This window comes from Triturus cristatus, chromosome 4_1, assembly GCF_964204655.1.
Source record: "Triturus cristatus chromosome 4_1, aTriCri1.1, whole genome shotgun sequence".
Taxonomy (NCBI): Eukaryota; Metazoa; Chordata; class Amphibia; order Caudata; family Salamandridae; genus Triturus; species Triturus cristatus.
Window position 1 is genome coordinate 825,281,739 of NC_140585.1, and position 27,144 is coordinate 825,308,882.

The following is a 27,144-nucleotide window of genomic DNA, read 5'->3' on the forward strand; positions in this document are numbered from 1 at the left end:
TGTATTTTTAAACTGTAAGGTTCAAAATTGTGTCAAAAGGTGTGAAGTGTCAACTAGTCACGCTGGACTGAGACAGAGCCACAAGTTCAGGCCTAATGCGATGGAGTGTGGGCTGGATACAGGATGAGGTTTGTCCCACTGGAATTTTTACCTTCTGACTTTGATGTGAGGACAGTAGGGTGTGGCTCTGTACCCCATCTAGTTTGATTATCTGGGAAGGTTGCTTGTTTACACAAGAAACATGTAACTGACACTGATTCAAAAACAATTCATAATTTCTTTTGATCCTCAGAAAAAACCTCTGGAGGTGCTAATGATGTCATTGGATCATGGAGGAACAGGAATATGCAAAAAACGTTGTGTTCCTAAAGGAATATGGCAATATCCATGAACCAGAACTTTACTCACTTGAAAGAAAGGGAATCTGACTTGCATCTTTCTTCTTCATCTTCAACACATTACCTTCATCCTGCTCAATAGTTTCTAATTCTAAATAGTGTCCGATTCTCTGATTGTAGTAAATAGACATTCTGTAATTTGGTTTCAACATCTAGGATCTAGGACAGAATTGTGTATGAATCCATTGCCTTGCCAATCTTATTGGATGATCCCATTATCGCCACCAGTCAATTTCATATTTAGTTTGGCGAGGCCTCAAATCTCTTGGTACCCACCAAGCGTTATTCCAGGAATAGAAGTACACCTACTGCTCCATGGTTTACCGAAGAACTAAGAGCTCAAAAACAAATAAGCAGGAATAGAGAAAGGCAATGGCGCAGAAGCTACGACGCCAAAAGTAAGACCATATACAAAGAATCACTGGCCACTTATAAATCCATGATTGTCGCAACCAAAAAAATATATTTCTCGGAGCAAATTGAAACTGCTAAAAATTCCAGTAGACAACTATTCACCATAACTAAAACACTGACTGGTAATGCGCCAGACCTAAATCCCCCCCCGTCCCAATTACTCTGTGACGCGTTGTCCGAATTCTTTTACTCCAAGGTTAACGACATCTACCAAGCTTTTTCCTCTAAAAACAACATTAGCAAAGTCGCCCCTGCCTATACCGTCTCCAGTAATACTCTGACCAGCTTTAGGGCTCTTTCTACTGACCAAATAATAACTATTATCAAATCTATTAAATCGGGTTCGGCTCTGGACCCTTGCCCTTCTTCAGTATTCTCTATGGTAATGGACACTATTGTCCCTGTCATCACACTTGTCTGTAATACCATATTGACTTCCAGGAGCTACCCTGATTGTCTCAAAAATACGCTGGTTAAACCCTTGCTAAAGAAACCTAGCTTAGACAAGGAAGAGCTTAAGAACTACAGGCCCATAGCTAGTCTTCCTTTCCTAGCTAAAGTGGCAGAAAAAGCGATGAACCAGCAGCTTTCAGAGCATTTAGAGACACATCAGCTCCTGGACGATACACAGTATGGCTTCCGCAAATACCACGGCACGGAAACCGCCCTCCTCAAGGCAGCGGATGACATAAGAATAATTCGTGATCAGGGCAGGACAGCGTTGCTTGTATTCCTTGATCTCTCGGCAGCATTCGACACGGTCGACTACAAGATCTTGGTGGACCGTGTCGGGAGGATGGGCATTGACCATACGGCGAGAGATTTACTCTCCTCCTTCCTTGCCGACAGAACACAGGTGGTCACTTTGGGCCATATCAATCAGCCAAGCTGTCACTCCCGTGTGGGGTTCCTCAAGGCTCGTCCCTGAGTCCGACACTATTTAATATCTATGTGTCGGACCTTGCAGGTTTAATCAAAGCATTTGGGATGAGCCTAACCTCATACGCAGATGACACGCAACTGGTGCTGGCCATCAAGGGTGAAGGGACGGAAGTGGCAGAGCGCTTCCAAAATGCAATGGGCTTGATAGGAGAGTGGATGGCAGGTAACTGCCTAAAGCTTAACTCCGATAAAACGGAGGTGGTCATCTTTGGATCCCTCTCACCGACTTGGCCCGCTCCTTGGTGGCCCCCAGCCTTCGGCACCCCACCCAGCCCGACTTCCAAGGTCAGGAATCTGGGAGTTATCTTTGATGATCATCTCAACTTCATGGCTCATGCTAATAAAGTAGCAGCCACAGCCCACTACAAATTGAAAATGATAAGAAAAATCATCCCATTCCTCCCAGATGCTGCTGTCAAAACACTGGTCAGTTCCCTGGTCCTATCATCCCTGGACTACTGTAACGCACTTTTTTTAAATACCCAAACCAGAGTTATAAAAAAACTACAAAATATACAGAATGCGGCAGCCCATCTCCTGTCCAGAACACCCAAGTTTGTACCCATCTCTGACACTATCAGGACATTCCACTGGTTAACGATCAAAAATAGGATCAAGTTCAAATCTCTCTGCATAGTCTATAAGGTACTCCATGATCAAGGTCCACGCCCTCTTAAGGACCAGCTCAAACTCTATCGACCGACTAGACAACTTAGATCCACGACTCTCAATCAACTAGTGGTTCCACGTTCTAAAACAGTTTCCTGGGGTGATCGCCGCTTTGCGGTAGCAGCACCCAAGATCTGGAATACGCTGCCACAACAAATCAGATCCAGTAAATCACTCCTTCAGTTTCGCAAGAACCTGAAAACCTGGCTGTTTAACCAGTAAATCTTTCTGGTCCCTCCAACGTTGGGGAGAGTCAGCCGCCCAGTCAAGCGCCGAGACGCCCACGGGTATTCGTTTGCGCTCTATAAATGTCAGAAATAAATAAATAAATTGGTTGGATGATTACATGGACTAGGTAGTCTGTCAGGTTTACAATACCATTATGTGCAAGATAAATGGAAATTATGTTCATTTCCATCTCTCATCATCCACAAAAATGGCCAAATACACTAAAACATGAGGCTAGTGGTAGAAGCAAGGAAAAGGGAAAGGGATAACAGAGAATTTGGAGACACAGCACTCCACACTCTGCCTCGTTACTCCTGCGTCTTAGGAGGTCTCTACGTTGTAGTGGATTTCTACAAGACAAAGAGATGTCATTTGTAACTGCAACAGTTAACATAACATCTAATCGTGAAGCAATATACCTTAGAAATACATTTTTATAGCTAAATCTACATACTATGACAGGCAACTGTAAGTTCATGAAGTCTTAACATAAAGAAAAATTAATTTCTTGCTAAATACACAATTACTTATAACTATTTTGAGCTACGTTACTATATTCCCTTTCCAGTTCATTATTGCTTTATTTGAATGTTAATTTGCTACTAACAAGTTGAAATCCCAGACAGTGTAAAAATAACCAAATAATGAAATAATACCATCACAAGATGTGCCACATTATGCCACATAATTTGCCTTCACTTGCTGCATAATTTAGTCAACCTTGCCATATAATTTGGTCCCCCTCTCCCGCATTATTCCAGTGTCTCGGAGTATAGTTTCTACTTCACATCTGTAGGAATGGAAAAAAGACATTATTAACATGTTGTGAATTACAAAACTTAGCACTATAAGACTGAAAAGACTGTGCCTTATGCTTATGTTCATCAACACATTTGTCAGCGAAATGCCCTTTTAAACATCTATCTTGTCCCATCAGGATGGGACTTAACACAACATACACCACCACTCTTTAGAATTCAAACAACAGTGCAAGAAACCAAAATGTCATTAATCCATCCTTTAGGAATTAGAGGTCTTGAAAACCTACATTCATGTATCGTGATCCACCTCCAGCAAGCAACACTCTAGCACATTCACCTAACTAGGATGCAAAGCACCATCAGGAAATTTATACCTGAAGATCTAAGATGGCTGTTGTTGCTCTAGAGATGCAAGAGTCCATGGCCCACTGAGAAATGTAAGTCACTGCTGGTGCTCTACTGCGTGGCCTGAATCCAGTCAGTTTCTTTTTGTTCGACCCACCCTGCCACCCCCGTTCCCTGCCAGTCACCACTGCCAACACTTCTCCCTGCAATAAAAACCTTTTGGTTGGGGTGGATTAAATTAAGAAGCATCAAATTGAAGCTAGCTTTTCAGATATCTACATTTAAGGTGGCATTTAAACTCTGAAGCATCAGAAGCCGTGGTGTTGAAAGGGAAGTCAGTCAAATGTGTGTTTTATTCAGAATTATTTATAACGCCGTTGGGTGCAAAGTTGAAGATTCAGCCACAGGGCAGTATCATGATACTGTTCTATGCAGAGTGCAGTCGCAGATTGTTGTTCCTTAAATTGCCTACCTATTACACTTACATTAGTGTCCCTTGCAAGGTCTTTCTCAAATCATTCGTTCATTTTTATTCAGAGTTCATAAATCCACCAGACTCTGGTGTAACATTTAAAAAAATAGAGGGGCATATTAGCAAGGGCTGGCGATGTAATTATCGCCACTTTAGCGTCCGTTTTCGGGCGATAAGCAGCGATAATCATATCGCAATATCATCTAGGACACCCTAGCGCGTGTTTCTTTGATGTAGAGCCCGTTTTTTCACAGCCTCGCCTCGCATCGCTAATGAGATGCAAAGAAGGCGTGTCTGTGAAAACAACACATGAAAATATCGCGAAGGCAGCTTCACGATATTAACAAGGGTCGTATCAGCAATGTTATCGCTGTTTTCCATGGAGCATCACTGGAAAACCAGCGATGTTCCATGGTAAACACCGCTATCGCTGAAATATTATTGCCATAGCGCGATGTATTGTTAATATAGCGTTATCATGGCGATCATTTTCAGCGATAGCCGGCGATAATATTTCTACCGCTATGTGTGGCCAGCAATAATTATCGCTGGCCCTTGTTAATATGCCCCAGAGTTCTTTATTCACAACCCTTTCTGTATAATTCATGCGTACCAAGCAGCTTGTTTTGGATATTCCACGAGGCTGTGGATTACCCCATTATGTTCTCCAATCCTTGATGGGATGAAGGAAGAGGGCTATACCACTGTTATTCTATTTTTCAGAACAACTGCTTGAATTGGCAAAAGGAATACAAGAATATTTTTATAATTAACACAGGCTCAACAGATGCGGTCAGGAGTGAAATTGCAGGACCTACTTTCCAGTTCATGTCAGAAGTGGCAACATTGGGTGAGAGGTGGTGGGTTTCTTGGCTTATGGTTAACTGGATAAAAGGTGCTTTTACAGGAACAGCTAAAAAGGACCACCAGGCCCCCCTATTCTGCACATGTTCTACATAACGATCATCTGTGTAGATCATTAGGCATCTTAAATCCTGGTTGGACTTTGTACTTTTGCAGCACTGCTGTTGTTCAACTGTATTTGACTTTATATGCAATTATGAGCACCGCTTAACATGGTAAAAGAGAAACCTGCATGTAAATATTTCATCTAACCAAATTTGCTTGTAAGCGACTATTGCATATACTGGAAGAAACAGTAATACTGGATGTGGAACAATGGCTGGTCTTGCTTTCATAGTGGAGTGCCATCATTGTCTTGAGCATGACCCAAAGCAGGCTAGTAGTATCCAGTTGATTCCTCCGCTCCAGAAGGCCTTGAGAAGTTGCCTGTTACTTTCCACTTTATTTAATTTTAGTATTCTTTCTGTGCTGAAATGTACTGTTGATATTATCATAACCTCTCCTGTTTCCTCTATGTTGCTTCATGAACTTCTCGCCCCTCCCAGTTGTCTGTCGTTGCCCATCTCACAACTAAACAATCTGTATGCCACTGATAAAATACTTTATTAATAGATTGCTTCCAACTATTTCACCAAGAAGTAAGGAAGTATCACCTCTTCCTTATTGCCTTGTTTAGGGGAAAACCTTGCTTAATTTGCGGATAACAGACTGCACAGCAGTAATAAAAGGCCTTTGCCCACAATCATTACACAATCTGTAACATCATTTTTGCGTCACCACTTCTCATATGTAAATCAAATCAGTTTTCTCTTTAGTGCATTTCTTCCTTGTTTGGTAGCATGGATACCTGCCGTACATCTTATGGTCTCATCATTGGCGAACGGGAGCTGGGCCTGATAACTTCAACATCTAGACTTACTGATTTTGGGGAAATTGTCAACTGAGGATGTGGAGTTATCAGGTACTATCTGTGAGCCCCTGAGGGGCCTGAGAAATAAGGAATACTTTGGGTATCAATAGTTCTGGTCCTTGTTTCCCTGGTTGTTCATAATTTCCACCATCACACCACATCATTTTACCTGGAGGCTCCATCCGCTTTTAGAAGGTGGTGTCTCTGGGTAAAACACAGGAAATCCACAGACACACAGCTCTTCTTGTAATCCATAGGGCTTTAATTCACTGTTACAGTGTAAACTATCAATCCTCATTTTGAGGATGGTCACAACCCACAGATTATAATGTTGCTCTATCACCTGCAGTGTTCCATTCCAGCTCCTTACACAGAGTGCTCTGGACTGTAGTGTTGTTCATCCTCACATGACGCCATATCACAGCATTGCCCAGCTTTGATCTGCGTTCATGTGCTGCATCAAATCAATAAGACTACGTCTGAAATTGTGCATGCAGTCGATGGCTCAGTCTTCACATTAGGTCCTATTACTATGCAGTTAGTGCCTTTGTCCATGATTACTCTGACCAGTCACACCCATGAGACAGTCTTTGATGTCATTGATGCTCCCAATTTTGGTATTATTTTGGGTATGTCTTGGCACATACTTCACACCCCATGTATTGATTGCCCAAAAAACCTGACCACGCCCTCACCATATTGTTCAGATCTCTTTTTTTTGTGGTTTAAGTGAACGTTTGTTGGTTTTGACCTAATCCCCACTACAGTCACCTGCTCACCAAGAGGGTGTTGTGCTTGTGCATCTACTTCAATGTAACACCAAGGTTGCAAATATGCTTGATAAAATAGCTGCAGGGTCCCTTCCACATCCTATAGATTAATATTATTATGTTGATTTCATTCCCTGTTCCCCTTAAAGCAGTTCGAAGACCAAGGTCTTAATAAATACATAATGAATCCTTACACTGTGGAGTTATGCATCATTCTAAGTCCTGCAGCTTCTCCTCTATTCTCTGTGCCCAAGAACAGAGGGGAACTGTGCCCTTAAGTGTATTATAGTGTCATTAATGCTATCACCATACAGTATTACTGTCCATTGACCATCATTAGAGTTATGTTAGATCAAATACGATTGGCTGCTGTATAGATATATACCATTTTTAAAGATCCCCGAGAGTGCTCTGTGTGTTTAGAAGTTGTTGTGGAACAAGACGGAGTCACCTACCGTGACGGAAGCACCCGCTGAAGTGTTCGACCGCTTGGTGAAGTTGTGTGTTGGAATAGTTTTGGTGTGCCTGAACCCTCGCTGCCAGCGCTCGTAGTCCTGTGAGGAAGCAGATAATCAGTCTGGGGTGCCTCGACCATACAAGGGACACCCACGAGCGTCTGTGCATTTGAAAACAGCGGAAAGCGAAGGGATTATGCACAGCTTCCTACATATCAATCATGCTTCATAATCATGGCGACACGTGATCAGGCAAAATGATGAAAAAGCCTAGAACTTTTGAACTTTGATAACGGACATTTATTTATGATGTTGGTGTATTATGGGACATTGAGTCCCCGCTTATCCGCTATCCTTGCCCAATGTGGGATGTGCTGCCTGTGATTGGTTGAAGCCGCGCCAATGGAGTGTAAGATAGTATAAAATAGTTTGAAGCGGCGCAGAATTGTTAGATGGCTTTAGCACTGAAGAAGGTGAAATACCGAAATGCATTTGCAAGAATAAACCATTTTTAAAGATCCCCGAGAGTGCTCCGTGTGTTTGGAAGTTGTTGTGACGGAAGCACCCGCTGAAGCGTTTGGCCGCCTGGTTGTGTGTTGGAATATATATATATATATATATATATATATATATATATATCTCTCTCTCTCTCTCTCTCTCTCTCTCTCTCTCTCTCTCTCTCTCTCTCTCTCTCTCTCTCTCTCTCTCTCTCTCTCTCTCTCTCTCTCTCTCTCTCTCTCTCTCTCTCTCTCTCTCTCTCTCTCTCTCTCTCTCTCTCTCTCTCTCTCTCTCTCTCTCTCTCTCTCTCTCTCTCTCTCTCTCTCTCTCTCTCTCTCTCTCTCTCTCTCTCTCTCTCTCTCTCTCTCTCTCTCTCTCTCTCTCTCTCTCTCTCTCTCTCTCTCTCTCTCTCTCTCTCTCTTTTTATTTTTTTATTTTTATATATATATTTGTAATGAAGAGGTGCTTATAATTTAATTAGAATTCAAAAGGAGTTGTGAGGATTCTCTTCCTTACCAGGGGCCAGGACATCCTCTCGCCGGGAGTTTGTGGCAGCCAAGGAAAAGAAGAGGACGCCATTGTACCATAGATGTATGAAACAGTAATGTAAGCCAGGCCTGTCTCTTTAAACAGGTGGGAACCCAGAATACCTCTATCCAATCAGAGGCACCGGAGCGATGGAGGAAGGAAGCAGAAAAGCCAGAACGGATGAGGAAAAGACACCAATTACAAGGTGATCAGTGCGACAGGGAGCAGTGTGGAAGGAGGAACGTAGGCAGAAGTTCCAGGAAGGGGAACGCAACAGGAGACATGGAGAGTCAATGCAGGAGCCTTAGAGACCACCGGAGACTTCGCCAAGCCCGACGACAACTGCCAGCCTAGAGAAGAGGACGAGAAAGTAGAGGCAGGAACCAAGAAGTGGTGGTTAGCACCAGAGGGCGCCCAATGACCACTGCAACTCAGGAGAGTTGCAGCCAAGCGGGATGAGTGACAGAAATTTGAATCAAGAGGGAGAGAAAAGGGGCATTTCTGTTGAAAGCGTACATGTGGTGTCTGGTGACACTAGAGGATTTTTAAAAAAAGACCGGCTACCTCAAGAAAAATCGGCAACATGGATATTTTCCTCACAGTGTGCCCACAATGACAATGGAGGAGACTTTATTCAAATAAAATGAGGCACTCTAAAAATAACTCTGGGCAGAGTTCGTGGAGTTGCAGTACGCGAAGCTACGCGAAGCTTCGCAAAGTGCAAAAAAATACTCCGACGCACTATGCAGAGCTTCGCGAGCAGCGGAGTACGGTAGAAAAATGCTGTTTGCGGTGATTGCACAGTGCTGGATGCTTGTCCGCACTGTACAGTCAATGTGAACAGCACCATGCACAGCGCAAGCTTACCTTTTCTGCCGCTCAAGTAGATTTTTACTCGAGCAGCAGCTTTCTCAATGCTGACGGGCAGTTTCTCAACGCGAGTGGTCGCGAGCATACGCGACCACTCGCAATGAGAAACCTGACGAAAGAGCAGAGCAACCCCATCCCCCCACCCACCCGCCCTCCCACAATGTGCAAAGCAAACATAAAATGGTAATAACTAAAAGTTATTACCATTTTATGTTGCAATGTGCAATGCTCCCCCGCCCTAGTGGAGGAGCCGCCCCGCCTAAGTCAAATAAGAAATAACTTTTCTTCTGAATGTAAAACACATTTTCATCCTCAATAATCTCAATAAATATACAATCATTGAACCATCAAAACAGCCTCCTCGAGTTTACCTCTGACCCAGACTCCTAAAACCCCCACAGGAGTCAAATAGAAGTCTTCCCTCCAGACTAAGTACAATCTATTTGAATATCAAGTCATACTGTTTTGGCTTTGTAATGCCTCATAGGCATTTCTGCATTTCATTAATGGGGCATTCCATGATTAGAATGATTTAGATTTATGGGTAGGTGAAGATATAATTCTCTTTTCTTCATCCTTGGATGGACATGTCAAACGTTAAATTGGCAGTAGCATAGGTGCAGGAACACTGGTCGTACACCCAAATGAAAAAATATGGTTTCCTGTAAGCATTGCAAAGTATTATAGGCTTTGCCAGTTTTCCCAGGTGTTATTCTTTATTTTCCAACTATTCTACCTCCATTAACTCACTAATCCAGTAAAGATGTGCCTTTTTTGTGGTCATGGGAGTTGATTATTTTTCAGTGCTACATTTGTACTACTCCAGCCTCCCTTCGAACAACCTTTTATCGTTGACGCTGATGCTTCCGACAAGCATTAGGAGTTGTGCTGTCACAAAAGGCACCTGAAACACACAAACTGCATCCAATTCCATTCTACTCTCAGTGTTTTACACTTGCTGAATGCAACTGTACTATACTAAAGAAGGGGTTTCTGATGATGCATGTAGCATTTAAAGAGTGGCAACATTATATCTAAGGTGTCAGACCTAAAAGTACAGTTGTGACTGACTGCTGTTTTCTGTTGGCTCTATACAATGTCAGTGTCAGTGTTAGCCATGCACAATTTTGTTCTTTTCTTTTTACGATTTTTTAGTAACATCTCAACCGGGTATACAAAATAAAATGGTGAAGTGAATGTTCTGTTTCCTTTATTTACCCTATAAGCTATTATCCAGGAGTACAGTATTTGTGAAGGGAACGTGCTCTACAATAATAATTGTATTGGTGGGCACATCAAACCTGCATCTGTGTTGTCACTCGTGAGAAAATAGCTTTTACAATCGGGAAGCATAGAGGCCGCCCCTCCTGAGGTAACTATAGTTGAAAAGTTATTATGTGTTCAGGGGCATTAGCTAATTTTGAGTGCTATGACAAGACTTGCTGGGCATCCTGGCCAATTAAAGGTGCTTCATTTGCTTTAACATTGGTGCTCATGGCCCCTATGAAAGAGGATGTCATTTCATATATCCAACTATTCATTACCTGTGCTCAAGCCAAAGATCTATAAAGCCATCTACTGGTCTCTTACATCCTCTACCTACACCCCTGTGTCCTAGGAATACTGAATCTCTTGAATTTATATTTGAACTCCTTATGATTAAGGGTTTCCATACTTTTCTACTTGTAGTTGATTTTCTTACTCCAGAACTGACCATTAATCACCATGCCAAGGGTTTTCCACTTTCTCAAGAACTTCTTCTACTCTGGCTGAGGTCTGTATTACAAATGTATTTGAGTTACACAGAATACCTTCCATTCTGATTTCTGATCTGGGAGCTCAGTTGTATTTTCTGGAAAGAGTTTATGAGGCTATTTGATCTCAGTATGCGTAATTCAGTAAGATGCCATCCAAAGACATATTGTTAGCCTAAAGGCAAAACAACACACTTCAGCCGTCCATTTGTTGCATCTTTCTGGACCAGCTGGACTCATTAGTATTTATGAATTCACATATAATAACCATAAATCTTCCTGGACAGCTATACTGCCTTTCTGTGCTTTATATGTTTTCCATTCTTGTGTGTTACCCGAAGTACTGCAAAATCCATCTTCTTGTACTATGGCAGGTGATCAAGGGATTTCATTTCTGGGCAATGCACTAGAAAGCCTGACAAGGTCTACAAAAGACCAAACTAGAGTACAAGGTCAAGGCCAATCAACATTGTACTAAGACCCTCTCTTATTCCATAGGTTATCAAGTTTGGTTGTCTACGAAATATCTTTGTATTGCTGATTTCAAGAAATAATGTTTTTGTTACCCTGGGCCTTATGTAATAGGTCAGGTTATAAATCAAGTAGCCATCCGGCTTGCCTTGCCTATCAAATGGAAGATCCAACCTTTTATAGGTCGAGCTTAGAAGCAGCGCGCAAGCGCTGCTCGCTCTGCGAGGCATGCTGTAATAGAGTATGCAGTGGGAGCCCCGCCCACTCTCCGCCCATATTTTTAATTGGCTTGCGTCATTGTCTTTCGTAAACACTGGCTTCCGATTCATTAAGCGGCTTGTTAGTCCCTCCTGGGTGCCTCCTTGTCACCATTTGTTACTCGACCTTTTACTTGGCTTGTTACACAGTCTGCTTTATCGAGTAGGTAAGCACTATTTTATTTATTGACACTAATGCGGACAATGGGGGCTGCTTTGGTGTATTTGCATGCTGAGTGTGTCGCCTGCTTTAGGGATAACGCACTCAGTTTAAATTTTATTTTTTAAAGTTTGATGTTTATTTTTTATTTTAACTTTTCTACTGAGCACGGCGCCCGCTTCAGGGACACCGCGCTCGGTTTTATTATTATTTTTTTTACTATACTACTGAGCGCGGCGCCCACTTAAGGGATACCGCGCTCGGCTGTAAAAAAAATTTTTTTACTTTACTACTGAGCGCAGCACCTGCTTCAGGGACACCAGGTTCGGTTTCATTTTTTTCCCCTAAGTTTTCTACTGAGCGCGGCACCCACTTCAGGGACACCGCTCTCTTTTTTTTTTTATTACACTATAATAACAAGCGTGGCGCCCGATTCACGGACACCGTGATCTGCAATGGGTATTGCATTTGCGGGACTTTGGACTGTTGGCATTGTAAATGACAATGCATTTAAATTATTTATAAAAGGCATTGCCATTTACAGTGTCAATGGCTCAAAGGCTCGCAACTGCGAGACCTATTGCATTGTAAATGCTTGTTTTCATATAGCTCCCTTAAAGCCCATGGTTCTCAATACTTTTCTGCCAGTTCATCCAAAACTCTTGGACACTTGGTCCAGTAAGCAAATACAAAGTGTAACAAATCTCTTATTTCCTAGTGTTTCTTTGGTATTTTTATTGATTGCAAATACTATGGCCCTGAAGACTACTCCCAGGAACTGGCATTATTTTTTAACTCTCACTCTTTTGCAGCAGGTTATCACAATTTCCAGAAGCTTCACCCAACTGGGAGTTGATCTATAAGTGGGGGTACCATAACAGTCCCTGGATTGTAGCACCACACACCTTCCCATATTTCTGCTCCCCAGCTGTGTACTCATAGCTGCTCTGTTATTTTATTTTATTACACGCTTGAATCAGCCCCGATGGGTATCTCGGTGCGAGACAAGGACAGAGGACAGGCTAGAATTGAACTAAAATTGGTGGGTCTTAAGTGCCTTCCTAAAAGAAAATGGTTTTCACAGAGACGAAGTTGTGTGGGCAGATTAATCCAAAAATGGGGGGCAAGGAAAGAGACTGATCTGCAGCCTGTCTTGGCCTTCTTAAACATGGGGACGTTAAGCAAGGTTTCATCGCATGATTTAAGGAGTCTTACTGGAGTGTAGAGCAGAATCTTAGCAGCTAGAAAAGAAGACACTTGGCCATAAAAGGCACGGTGGGTTAGGCAGCATAATTAAAAAATGATTCTCTTTGTCACCGGAAGCCAGTGTAGAGTCAGCAGAAGTGGGGTTGTAGCCAAGCACCAAAGAAGGTTGCAAACAAAGTGCGCTGCAGTGTTTTGGACCACCTGAAGTTGGACAATAGATTCTCATTGATGGAAGCCAGGAGTGAGTTGCCGTAATCAAGGTAACTGATTACCAAGGCTTGAAGCAAGGTTTTCCTAGAGGAAAGTGGTAGTAAGGGAAGACTCTTCTCAGCAGACGCAGCATATGGAAGCAGGACCCTGTGGTGGCAACGGTATATGAAACAGAAATAGGTTGATCTAAGCGGACACTAAGCCCTGGGTGAAGGGCTAGAGCCCAGCTCAGCTGGCCACCATTCTGGAGCCCAAACAAATTGAGCTTGTCCAAATAGCATGATTTCACTTTTCGCAGGGTTGAGTTGCAGTCGGTTATCCAACATCCTGGTGGCTATAGCCTTTATCCCCGAGGAGAACAAGGCTTTAGATTTGGCCAGGTTGGAGCCAAAGGAGCTGCGCATCGTCAGCGTACTGAGGCACCACTCCTTCTCTAGTGGTGCTGCACCATGCTCATTACTTTGGACTGCGATGTCACTCCCCCTCTGTGTTGTTGCATCACAGCCCATCCAGCTTTGCCCCAGCATGTGTTGTCTTGAATGAGCAAAACACCTACTTATAGGTTTGTTACATCATTGGAACTAAATGGCTGAGTGTTGGAATTAAATTGTGTCCCTTTAGGGAATACATCAGATCTGTTGGCTGGTACATCACAGGGCTATTGGGTCGCATGTGAAAATAAACACTCAAGGAAAAAAATACACCTTATTCTGGTGTGCATTGCTAGATTGATGATGTGCATGTGAAAAGGAGCTTTCAAGCAAAAAGGTCCGGCTGGAAACTAGACTTTTCAAGGGTCAAGTCGAAAATGCAGGTGTGACTAAGTTGACTACTTTTATTATTTAAATGTATTATTCTCTCTGATTGACAACGGTGGCTACTTTTGATGTTTTAAGTTCTAATTTTCCCTAAAACCGAATAACTTTTAGTGTATATCACTTGTACACTATGCTTATCAAATGCACTTTCATATTATGTGCTAACCAACATATTTCATACATATGTCAATATACTTCTGCATATCACAAAAAAAAGTTCCTTGTCACATCCAGGTGAACCCAAACACATGGGGCGTATAAATGGACGCTCTTAAAATATTATGTTTGCTTCTGGAGGATAACAGTTATCCGAGGACAGGAAACAAGCAATCGAATTGCATTAGTTAAGATAAGAGAATTTAAGAGTGTACGATACCCTTCCAGAATTACAAATTGCAGAAGAAGAAGATAATTTGTTTGTATACCAAGACATTAAAGCAATTAAAGGTACATTGGGGACCAAGAACTAATGTTATTTTAGAGTGGTGCAAGTTGTTTTCCAGGCTGTAAGGTGAAATTTAATCAGTTGATAGATTTGAAACAGGTGTATGAAGCCTGTTATTAAACTATACGTTTATGGGAAAGCACAATGCATATATAGGATGAAATGATGATTCACACCTCGAATAACACAATACAAGAAAAATTATGGAGTGAATGAAATCCAACATTACTAGAAGTGTTGTACTTATCCTGGAGTGAATAACGATTGGGTGTGTTAGTTATGTGAATGGTAAAAGGCATGAATAAATCAGAGTGGTACTGAAAAGTATACCTTAGGGTTTACTGATATGTTAGGTAAACTAAAAAGCTTTGTACACAAGATCACACTACAAAGAGGGAGCTCAGACCAAGGATATTATAGTTAGAAATATCCCTTCCGATGTTCGAAATCAAGTTAAAGAAGAAACCTATAGATTTTGTGAAGCAGGAATTATTGAGGAAATAGAAGCATTTGACTGGTTTGTCCTCATAGTGGTAGTACATAAACCGGATAACTCGGTTAGAGTGTGTAGCAACCTGTGAGACTTAAATAATTCAATCTGGGTTCATAGCACGTACTTCGAAACTTAAGAATCATGTTGGCCATTGTCACAAATCAGCAGGGGATGGAGGATTTGAGCCCAGCAGTTGGAGGATCATGTAGGTGTTCTCCTTTAAAACTGTGGTGGACCTGACTTTGGAGATTGGGGCACTGGGACACACAGGCACAATAATGTCAAGATGTAGTACTTCCACGTCAAGACGGGCATCACACCCTATTTAAACAAGAGCTCACAAATTGATGCTGCCTGATAAATGTCCATGTTCTATTGACTCCCTGCTTGCCATAGAGTTTGTTTATTGTCTTGACCCTCACCTTTGTTATTTTCTTCCTGTTTATTGTTATGTTATGTTAAAACCATTTATTAAGCGCATGTATCACCCCAAAGTGTGGCGGGATCGATGGAGGAATTGGCCATGGCAGAAAAGGAGGTTAAACAGCGTCTGTATTCCAGCTGTATGTCTGAACTTTTGCCTGTTTACCTGACTTTGACTCCTGGACTTTGATTTGGCTTTGATTGCATTCCTGTATTCTCTTTGCCCTGTTCTCTTTCCCTTGCATAGTTTCCTTGGATTGTTTATTGTATATATTACCAGCTTCCTCCAGTACCTTTTAGGTACACCATGTATCATTCAGGAGCCAAGAAAGTCCATTATCAGACAGTAGTGATTTATTTTTCTTTCTAATTTTATAAAATTATAGATAACAAAAAAACAACAAGTACCAAGAGCAAGTGGACAGATGCATAACTTGTCAAGCAAAATATCAGACTCTTACCAGTATTTGTTCGCAGGAGTGAAATGGCCATGCCGAAAGTTCCCAACTTCAATATAGGCCAAAAGGTCAGTCGTACGAACCCTACCGGACCCAAGGGGATGATGGGACGCAGTCTGGTTGAACTTCAGTGTATCACTTCAAGGCTCCTGGTGGGCCTGGCCTTCTTCCTTCTATGAAACAAACAACAATGTTTTAGCACCCAAGTAATATCGTTGTAAACTGACTATTTGACATTGGACTTGTTATAATTATCTAATGTCCTTTCCTCTTTCATCAGGTATACCGCTGTTCTCAATCGTGTATTTGCTGTGTCTGTAGTAAGGAGCTACAATGTAAGTCCTTATGTAATACCCTTCTCACCTATAAGATTAATATACTAATCTAACTCTCTAATTTCTTCTTGCTCAAATTATGTTTCAAGATGATCATTTCTCTTATGAAAATTCTTCTTAGAAGAACAAAACAAAGCTTCCAAAACCGTAGAGGATTCCGGACAATCAATAACAAATCAATTACTTCATGTAAAGCAGCTTTTCTGGTAAGAAGTTCAAACAACGTTCAACTGTTTAAATACAACTGAAGGCAGATACAGTTACATATCCATGTCAACAAAAAATAATGTTCATATATGTCTCACAATTATGCCTACAATAATTATGTTCATATATTTATCACATTTATATCAATAATATTTATATTGCAAATGTTTGTTTTCTCTTTTAGGTACTTTCAATTTTGATGTTCAGTCACTAACAATTTTCCAGACAAGTCAATCATAAGATATCCGATAAGTTTCTCTATATGTTAGCAGTTAATGTGCCAGCAGCGCATTACCCAGTGAAGAGTGTTAAGTCTCACCTATTGTTTGTTTTTCCGCAGGAACGTCATGGACATGAAGAAGAATCCACTGCTTCGCCAAATCACCTATTGCACCCAACAAGGTCAAAGTGACAATGGTAAGAAGGGGAAGAAGGGAAACAAAACAAGGAAGGATGGGGGTCACACGTTGAACTCCAGGTTGCGATAGGACCAAGCAAGGACAAGGCACAACAACTGCTGAATTTCACTGGTTTTGTACGAGTGAAATGTGAGCCTAACTAGATAGGGAATAGACCACTGTGATACTTAGAACACATCTAGATGATGGACTACTGTCTCAAAAAAATTGGACTCTCATGGGGACCTCCTGTGCCCCCACCTATACACATTTATGGGAGAAGTAGGTTGCCTTGGCTGATAGAAACAAGAAGTACATGGAACATGTAATCATTTGGAGTCGTTTTATAGATGATCTATTCAATCTCCAATATGAAGATGAATGGCTACTCAAGGAGTTCATTCTGGTCCTGGATATGCATGAATATATCCTAAAATGCATCAGCACATACAGCAGGGAGCATATTGGATACCTGGATTTGCACTTTACAGTAAAAGATGATGAACTATACATTATGGTCCACAGAAAGGCAATGGACACCCCAAAATATTAAAGCGGAGTATTCCATATGGACAGTTATTATGAGCCTGGAGAATATGTTCCTCTGAATCTGAATTTGAAAAAGAGGCAGTTAACATCAACATTGCATAAAGATTAATTTCTCTGCAACTCCAATTGAAATATTTGTATATAATTTTCCACTAGACTGAGAGGCTCACCTGGATTTACTGCAGTGACGAAATGGATGGAAGTGATACCAGGCCCCAACTTCCCTCACCTACCTCCTTCGCCCAAACCAGGTCAAAGCAAAAGAGGGAAGGTGGAAGGAGGGAAACAAAACAAGGGAAGGAAGAAGGGGTAGACATCCACTGGTTCGTCTGTAGGGTGGTCTCCAATAATCCTGAAGGAGAAAACACAATGTAAGTACTACGTTTTAAAAAAAATTAGTTTTTTGTTTGGCACATTCTGCCGAACATATACAACGAACATCACCGGCTTCATCTCTGCTCGTCGCAACAGTGCAATTTACATATGTATCAGTGACATGTGGTACACTACAATATAATTTCCAACTTCCTCCAGTCGATGTGCATTCATTTATACAGCAGGTAGAGACAACATATCGGGATTAGTTCTTAAATAGTCGATTAGCGGTACCCAAAAATCTTTTGGCCTTGACTTGGTTGGGAGTTCTTCTTCATATGTGTGCAGTGTATCTCTACAATACACCATGTCCAGTATCCACCGTTTACTGCTAGGGGAGTGTTTGCTGTCCCTGTTCATTGAAACCCCTCTTTTTGCCAATAACAGTGCTATTGCACAAAGTTTGCGTTTTACAGAGCGCAGATGCGTCACTAGGCCTAGCAAGCACACTCTTATTAAGGTAATATGCACAAATTGCCGTTAGGGGTTAACATTTCTGTTAGCGCACAGCCAGTCCTCCTCAGTAATAGGGGATTCTAGTTGAGTGTTCCATCTCTCTTGTACTTTACTTGCGACACTAGCTATATTGTCTTGCAATGATCTGTATAGTTTTGTTACCATATGAGCATTGTTTGAGTTAGTGATGATCAGTTGTAATGGTTTCAGCATTGGTGGCTCATCTGGAAAAGTGGGGTATAATGCCTTATTGCGCCTCTGAGTCTGTGGTATGCGAATTTGAACAATAATGATTGATTACGTATGTAGCTTAAATCGCTATGGCCTATGAATCTGCCTTCCTTATAAAGGTTACCCATTGTGTCTATGCCGACTTGTAGCAACTCCATACTGCTTTTATCCTGCGTCACAGATATTGATGGGTGCTGCTGCAATGGCATTGCCAGTGCATAAAGTGGTAGCTAGTTTCCCCATTCATTGCCATGCTAATGTTGTGGATTGGATTGTGTTTATTTCAGTTTTGCCCACATGGGCACGCTGTTGTGGTAAAATGCATCGAAGGGGAATGGGGTGTGCATCACCGTCCTTTACTGCCACGTGCGGCATATATCTTATTGGGTGGAACCAGTAGTGTGTGTATTGCGCTTGTGCTCATAAATAGTAGAGCAAGAAGTCTGGTACTGCAAAACCCTCTTTCATGTACTGCAGTGTTAGTGTTCTCAGTTCAATGCGCGCTTGTTTTCCTGCCCATATTAGTCTTGTTATATTTGTGGTTAGGCTTTTGAAGACTGGGGCTGGCGGCGGTATGGGAATGTTGTTAAATAAATAGAGGAATTTGGGGAGGATAATCATTTTTATAAGGGCCATCCTGTCTGCCAATGATAATGGTAGCCGGATCCACCGCTCAATTTGGGCTTCCAGTTTAACTATCGCTGTTCCATAGTTTACCTTTATTACTGTCCCTGAGTGCCTATGGACCCATATTCCTAGATATTTGACTGGCTCTACTTGCCATGCTAGGGGGAATTCCACGTGATGTGGTTGAGTGATTTCAATTAATGGAAGGATCGTGAATCTACTCCAATTGATTTGTAGGCCTGAGTGCCTGCCAAATTAAATATATTCTCGCAGCAATGGAGGTAGATTAATTCAAGGCTCTCGCACATATAGTACCATGTCATCCGCAAATAGTGAAATACTTATGGGGTGCTGGATGAACTTCAATGTGGTAGCTGCATGTCGTTGTCTAATATTACACACTAATGGTTCTAGTGCGATGGCAACAAGTAAGGGTGAAAGTGGACACCCTTGTCTCGTACCGTGTTGCATCTGTATTATGCCTGAGATATGCTTATTAACTTTTATACAAGCCACTGGTTTGGTATAGAAAATTCTGATCCATTGCAAGAGGGTATCGGGCATACCCATCCTTTGCAGGACCGTGAATATGTATACCCATTCCATAAAGTCAAAGGCCTTGGCTGCATCTAATAGAACAGCCGCTGCCTCTAGCTCCGGGTTTAGCTGATGTGTTAGTGCAAAGATGGTGTGTATATTATGTGCCGTTGATCTCATCGGTATGAAACCGGACTGATCTGGTAATATAAGGTTTTGCATGTGTGGTTGTAATCGTGTGGTTATAATTTTGGCTAATATTTTTGCGTCTGTATTAATGAGGGATAGCGGCCTATATGACTCACAAATCTATGGATCTTTGTCAGGTTTCAGGAGAGCTATTATTAATGCTTCCCATAATGTTGGTGGGAGACTTTGTTTACTATGGGCGTCCCCATACATTTACACAATGGATGGACTCAGTAAGTCGGCATATTCTTTATAAAATTCCCCAGTGAATCCATTGGGTTTCGGGGCTTTGCCGTTGGGTAGTGTTTTGATAGCGTCCTTAACCTCTTCTATTGTAATCGGTTGGCTTAAGTACTCTCTTTGATTGTCAGATAACCATGCTAGTTCTATGTCCTCTACGTACTCTATTACTTCTTGTGCAGTTGCTGTGGGTCGCGTAGCGTAGAGGTCGCTATATATTTCCATAAATGCTTCTAGTATGCCTGCAGTGTGGTAGTGTGGTCTGTTGCGGGCATCTTTTATTTTTATGACTATTTGTGTTTTGCGCTCATAGCATATTTTCTGTGCAAGCATACTGTCGGATCTGCCACCTTCTCCATAAGTCCGAGCTATCTGCCTTTTCGTTATGTATTTAAGTTCAGTATCAGCATATTCATGATATTCGGTCAGCGTGTCTCTAATGCTGCCTAGTATCACAGCTGTATGTGTTCGTTCGTGTTCCTCTTCTAGCTTTTTGAAGGTAGTCTCGTAATGAGTCTATTGGGCCCGTATGTCTCGTAGTATCCCCGCATTGGTGCTTATGCAAGTACCAGGTATAGTGGCTTTGAAAGCCTCCCAGAGTAGACTTGCATCGTCCACTGAGACCTTATTTAAATTAAAATATTCTTCTATTGCCTCTCTAACTGTATTATTGTAGAGCGGGTCCAGCAGCGCTTTAGCGTTGAATCTCCATATATAGGGTGGAAGTATGTATGTTGGAAGCTCAAGGGAAAGTAATACCGGCTTATGATCCAGATGCTGTATGTCCCGTGCCCATGTGCTAGCTACTCCTGTTGCCAGCCAGTAATCAAGATGTGACCAGCTGTTGTGTGCTGTAGATGTATGTGTGCTCTCTAGTGTTTGCAGGTTATGCAGTCACCATATATCTACCATCTTGAACTCCGCCATGCCATCTGTTACTATCTTGACTGCTCGTTTATTGGGGCTCAGCTGTAATGCCTGATCTGTCCTGATCATCTTTGAGAGAGATATTAAGATCCCCTCCCCACAGGATTTCCCATATCTGGGAGCTCTCTCAATTTACTCCATATTTCCAGAAAGAAATCTGGGTCGTCTATGTTCGGGCCATAGACATTAACAAGCCCTATTTGTGTTCCTCTTGAGTGCCCAGTAACGATAACCTCTAGAATATGATGAATAGGATGATGCTATTATGGTGTCCTCCCATTTGCCCCCCAAGCTACACGAGGCGAATTTTGCCAGATGTGCTTCTTGCAGGATAGCTATGGTGTCTGTCTAAATAAGTGAACACCTGTTGAACACCTGTCGTATTTTCCTGGGATTGTTAAGGCCCCGAACATTCCAGGTCAATGATGTGCCTGTCCTGCTATCCATATGAGTAGTCGTTCTGCATTTGTATAGCATGCCTCACGTACCTTCTCGTGCATGTATCTTGTAGTTGGAGTCCATTCCCATTATTCATACATACCATGTGCATGATACTTTCTTGTGATACCTTATAACATTTATATATGCCTGATATAACATTCAACCCCAAAACCCCCCCACCAACTTTAGCATCCCAATCATGCCAAAGACATACCCACCAAAACCGCCTGAATAACATTTTAACTTTGTTGGGCAACACCCTCGGGGGCCGCTAGATGCCTGCTTTCTCATCCGCTGAGCGGATGTGGCCGGAATAAACACTATTAAATGGCTTACACTTTATGTATCTCTCTATATCAACTTGGTACAACCAGGGTGTATCCCTACTATATCGTTCTTGTCACCTATACTAATCCCTTGCTTCATGGCAATAGTACAGTGCTCCATGGCATTGTGCACAGTCATGAGCACTTGTGATAAGGTGTGTTGAGGCAGCTTGAAAAGTAATTGTACCTTTTGAGCTTTGGCGGTATGGTGGTATCTGAGTCTTACATTGTGGCCGGTTACCGCCTTTTCATAAGTGTGATGTGCGTTTACTTATTGTTTGAGGTCAAATTGTCTATCTTCTTTATACAGTGGCTACTGTACTGGATCTAGTTCATTTACCGCCTCACAGCCCATCTCCTCCTCGTTGCCAGATGCGCGCTTCTAATATTGGTAACTTACAGTTTAATACAACTAAGTAGGTAACATACCCTCTGTCTTAGTCTGAGTGTGCAGGGGACACCGTTCGCTCTGTGTTTCTTCTTTTGCCAGTCATTTGTTTCAAGAAATCTTGCGCCGCTTTCGGTGTATTCAGTATTTTCGTCTAGTCCTCGTGCGTCAGGGTACAACATTGCATACATTATTCCCATGTCTTGCAATTTCTTCTTCACCGGGGCAAACTCCTTTCGCGCTGCTTGCACCGCTACCATAAAGTCTGGGTAAAAGGAAACGCTGTTACCCTGGTAATTGACTTGTTGTTGCTCTCGGGCTAATCGCAGTATTGTGTCCCGGTCTCGGTATTTCAGAATTCGGGATATGATTGGCTGTGGCGGGGCACCTGGTGGTGGTTTTGGCGCAAGTGATCTATGTGCCCTTTCAACAATGAGCAAGGGGGAGAATTTGTCTGCGCCGAATACCTCTGTTAGCATGTCTTCCAGATAAGTTTCTAAGCGTCCCGTGTTGGCACTTTCCGGAATGCCCATGATGTGTACATTATTATGGCGTGATCTTGCTTCTAAATCCTCGTTCTTGTTTTTTTTTATCACTTTGAGTAATTTTCCATGTCATTACACTTTTTAGGTGTGGCCCCTGCTTCATCTTTGACTGCTGAAATTCGCAGTTCCGTGGCATCCAAGCGTTCCCCCTGTTTGTCCAGCTTGCAGCCATGGGTGAGGGTATACATTTTCCCATCTATTGCTTGTAGGCTTTGTTGGATGGCTTGCAGTGCGGTTTCCATATTCGATCCACTAGACTGGTATGTTTTCAAGTTCAGTATCCAATGCGCTATTGTTAATCTCATTCTTCGGCGGGCTTCAAACGTTAGCTTCGGTTGCTGCTTGTCGGTTTTGCCCATTATCGTATTTGTGCGGGTTACAGTGAGTGTGGCTGTCTTAATGCCTGTGTGGTGCTGCGTTGTGGAGCGTGTGCAGCGCAGTGCGGCTTCAGAATCTTCAGCTCAGTGTATCCACGTTGCGTGCTTCCTTAGTTATTATATATAGTCTATGCTGTTACATCATGCCTTGTGGAGCATCCCGGGGGTGAATCTGCTGAATAATCGTTATAAAAAGCGCTGAGCCCTTTCACGTGTGAGTAATGAGTATAATGGAAATCTGCCTCAGCTGCTACTTGCGTTTATTATTTCAGGCCCAGTTGTTCACACACATTAGTACACAGCGCTGTGTCGGAGCGCCACGGGGAGGATCACCGTTGTGACTTCAGCTCCATTGAGCAACGAACACAGTGCTCCGATTAATAATCTCTGTACACTCGAGTTGCAGCGATGCCTGCACCCCGTATTAGCATGTCTTGTGATGCCACTTGGGAGTGGATGCTTACACACTGCAAGTTGGTCACGGCCCTTCCATGCACCGCTTCCCCTACCGGTACTCGCCTTCATTCAGACGCTGCCCCTGCTTCTCCACATGTCTTTAGAGCAGTGCTGGCGGTTGATGCAGACTCGGTTGATTTTCAAGGGCGCAGTTGCGGTATTCTTACCGGGCGGTCTATGTCTTCTCCGGAATGTAGGGGTTTCGCCATTCCGCCATCTTCCCTCTTTGTTTATATCCAGATGCACGTTGGTTATGAACTGGCTCCGGCACGGGATTTCCGTCACTGATCGCTGTATTGAGGTTTGATTCAGTGATAGTTTCAGCTGTTTTGGCTGTCGTGGCGCACTTTCCAGGTCTTTACTTAGGCATATCAATCAGCAGTCTGGGTCTCTGTAACGGTTCGAATGCCGCGCCGTGCCCCCGTTTTGTCCCGGCTCCCAGCACCGGTGCGAACTGCTTTCAAACCGTGATTATTGCTGTTGTCTGGGGTAATTTTGTCTTCTAGCTGCTTTTTCCGGTTGCGCTGATATTCTGACATTCACTTCTGTATTCCAGGCATATCAGTGCTCGCCATGTCCGCAGATAATCGGCGGATACTTACTCTGGCCGGCAGAGCAAGACTATCATGCAGCTATTTTGCTGCACGCCCTCTAGCGCTCCCCAAGGTAAGTACTAAGTTAGTGTACAAGTAACTAGCTGTATGTTACCCTTCCTGGTTCTAATGAGATACCTGTAACGGAATATACCAAGTATGCGTGGGGGAACAACTTGCAAGGATTGTAGAGACTCCCAGGGTCTGAAGTCAGTATGTAGAAGGACTGCAGAAGTTTTGGCATTAAACATTAGATGAACAGTAATATACAAACCTATGTTAGAAGTTCCATAGGAGTATATGGAACCCTTTAAGAATAATATCCGTTACTCCTGTATTAGGGAAAAACCAAAAAGCTCATTTCCCAGAACAGGAGAGAGCACAGGGAAAAAAGAAGGCAAAAAGCGCAGGGTCAATGTAAAGAAAACAAGCGGGTCATCTTATACTATTAAATATAGTTTCTCTTTTCTTTTTACAGCAAAAAGTGCTTTACCAGGATCAAAAGAGGACTACTAGGATCACACTTATGATCATATGGCCAACAGATAAGTATAATCTTCCTGAAGTGTAAAATAAATACGGAATACCACGAGAAATTAAAGATACTATGAGTCTTTTAGACCCCTTGCTTTTCCTTGTCTTGCAGAGTCAAGATGCCAGGAAGCCAAGGGTTAATAGGCTGAGGAGTCCCAGGATACAATGTTGAAGTTCGGCAAAGAGCAGCGTAACCAAGTGCTCCGGAAGAGCACCAGAAGACCCAGGTAGGAAAAAGGAATTCCAGAAATGCCCAGCAAGTCATGAATGAAGAGAACACCAACAGGAAACAGCCGTCGTAGACATCACAGGTAACAACTGCAGAGGGAACTGGTGGGTGGCCTGGCGGGATCCGTGTTGGAGCGTGAAGCGCGTTACCAACGCGGACCCCACCTTTAAACGCACCCTAGGCACTGCCCTCGCCCGCTGACAGAGAATAGTGGGCGGGGCTCACGTCAGCGTGGGAAACGCGCTGCCACAGGCAGCGCATCCTAGAAGGCCCATCATAGACAGGCTAAACCATACCCAATTGCTCTTAGATATTCCTATATGTGATGATGTGCAAATTTATTATCTGCACCATGATCCGGAATCTCCCTAATTTATATTATTTTATATAAACTTCTCAATAGATAAGTTAACATCACAATCCTATTAGTCTATATTACCACTGACATTATAATTGTGTGTCTTATATCATCGTCTTTAAATACCCCAGATACTTTTTACCAACCTTTGAAACGGGCTTCTGAAATCAATAATAAACCATCATCATCATTATAAAACACCCTAATAATTTGTTAAGTACTATTCTTTGAAGACTACTCCATATATACAATAACACCACAATAAATCCAGTCCATATTATCACTCCCCTCATAATCATGAGTCTTATACTCTAATTTCAAATGCCTAAGAACGTTTTCACTATCCCCATGAAAAGGTAATCTAAAATCAATGAAAATCCCAATCACCACCCAAAATTGAGTACATGGTAATCTATGCCCTTATAAAACTATAACAATTCTTCTTCCTTGCCCAATAATCTTCAATCGGTGAGTACAAATCTCAATCCAACCGCATACAAGTACACTAACCACCATTTAAGCCGCCCCTTTATTAATTCCTTTTTCTGTTCTTGGGCACTGGCACTCATTTGTTCACAAATTAAGCACGGAAAGACCATTTCAGACATTTTTTAGGCAACAGAAGAGAAAATAATGACACTAGAAGAGAGATGAAGCCAGTGAGAATGTCATCCCTTGAAGTCATGATTTGTTTCAATGTCCCCAACTTCTCTATATTAACGAGCATTTGCCTGAGGGTCTAGGGTCATGTTGGGGATGGCAAAGGTCGCAGTGAAATATCTAGAGATTGGGTTGTGATGAAACTTGTTGTTACAGGGCCCTGTTTACAGGCTATAGTAGGAGACTCCATGGACATGCTTAGGCATTCCTGTTTTGTCATGGCAAGCCAGGACTTTGACATAGTGTTCAGAGAAAGATTCATTATTCCTCTTTTATGAGTTGAGGACCATGATCAGTTTGTGCTTGAACATAGGAGGTCTACACAGCATCAGAAGTCCTGATTTTCCTTTGGATCCCTGCTGTTTTCCATTGCATTTCTTCTCACCATCACCCACCTGTTCTTGTTTTGGTGAAATTTTAGGTTTGTCCTTCTATAACTTTGTAGATTAATTTGGGATTTTGGCTTCCTTGGCTTTGGAACATCTTTACACTTTCCCTATTTTTGAAGGCAATAAATTAATATTAATGTTTTTATTGTTGCTTCTGTTTTTCTGAAGAGCTCCTCCATTCTTCTAATAGTTATTTTCTTGTCGCATTAAAACTTCTCAGTGGAGTTTTGCTCAATCTTTACAATTAATGCATAGTTGCTTTAAGCTAGTTTTATGATTGCTTTATTTCATTTTACTTTCAATGGCAGTTTCTGGCACTTCTTGCTCCGACGTGCAAATGTATACAATTCATATGTAGATTCTCCAAAATTGGGGCATTCCGTCACCTCTCTTGCTTCTTTGCACCATTCAGAACTCACCATGCAGATATTTCTTTAAATGCATACTAGTGTGTCGCTGTTTGCATTTTAGACTGGGAGTGCTTTATATTTTCTAAAAGTAGTAAATGAATGACATTCTGATAAAGGAATAACTAAGGGATACTGGGAACAGCCCAGGGCAGTCTTCTGCTGTAGCCAGCACTGTTGCTCCTAAGAGTGATGGGCCACGTAATAAATGTAAACACAAAGAAGTGAAAGTGGCTTTTGAGGGTTGTTATGAACTTGTGGAAGGTGGTAGTTGCCTAGAATTGCAGAGGGGAGTATTTTAGAACAGGACAGCCTATATTATAAATGGACTTGAGGCATTGTTAGGTTTGTATTCGAAGGAGGGTGTCGGGGACAAGTCGTGTGCATAGAGATGGCGAGTGGTAGATAAACCGTGCATTAACAGTGTGTTGTTGCCACAGGCAGATCTTGGCCCAATTACATTATAAAAAGGCCAGATAAGCATGCTAAAAGCAATTGTGGTCGGATGGATCAATCGAGGTATGTTCAGCCCACCTCTGCCCACTTTGTCC

The 27,144-nt window shown here is 42.3% G+C and overlaps 1 long non-coding RNA gene across 1 annotated transcript in view; it reads right to left on the bottom strand.

Moving 5' to 3' along the window:
* Positions 1–3,314: 3,314 nt before the first annotated feature.
* LOC146855638 (uncharacterized) overlaps positions 3,315–27,144 on the bottom strand; it is an 87,648-nt gene continuing 63,818 nt past the window's right edge. The window contains exons 3-6 of the long non-coding RNA XR_014980861.1: positions 17,479–17,660; positions 16,681–16,746; positions 15,823–15,992; positions 3,315–3,441 (exon numbers count right to left, since the gene is read on the bottom strand). This is a non-coding gene — a long non-coding RNA (uncharacterized LOC146855638). The remainder of the gene's footprint in view (positions 3,442–15,822; positions 15,993–16,680; positions 16,747–17,478; positions 17,661–27,144) is intronic.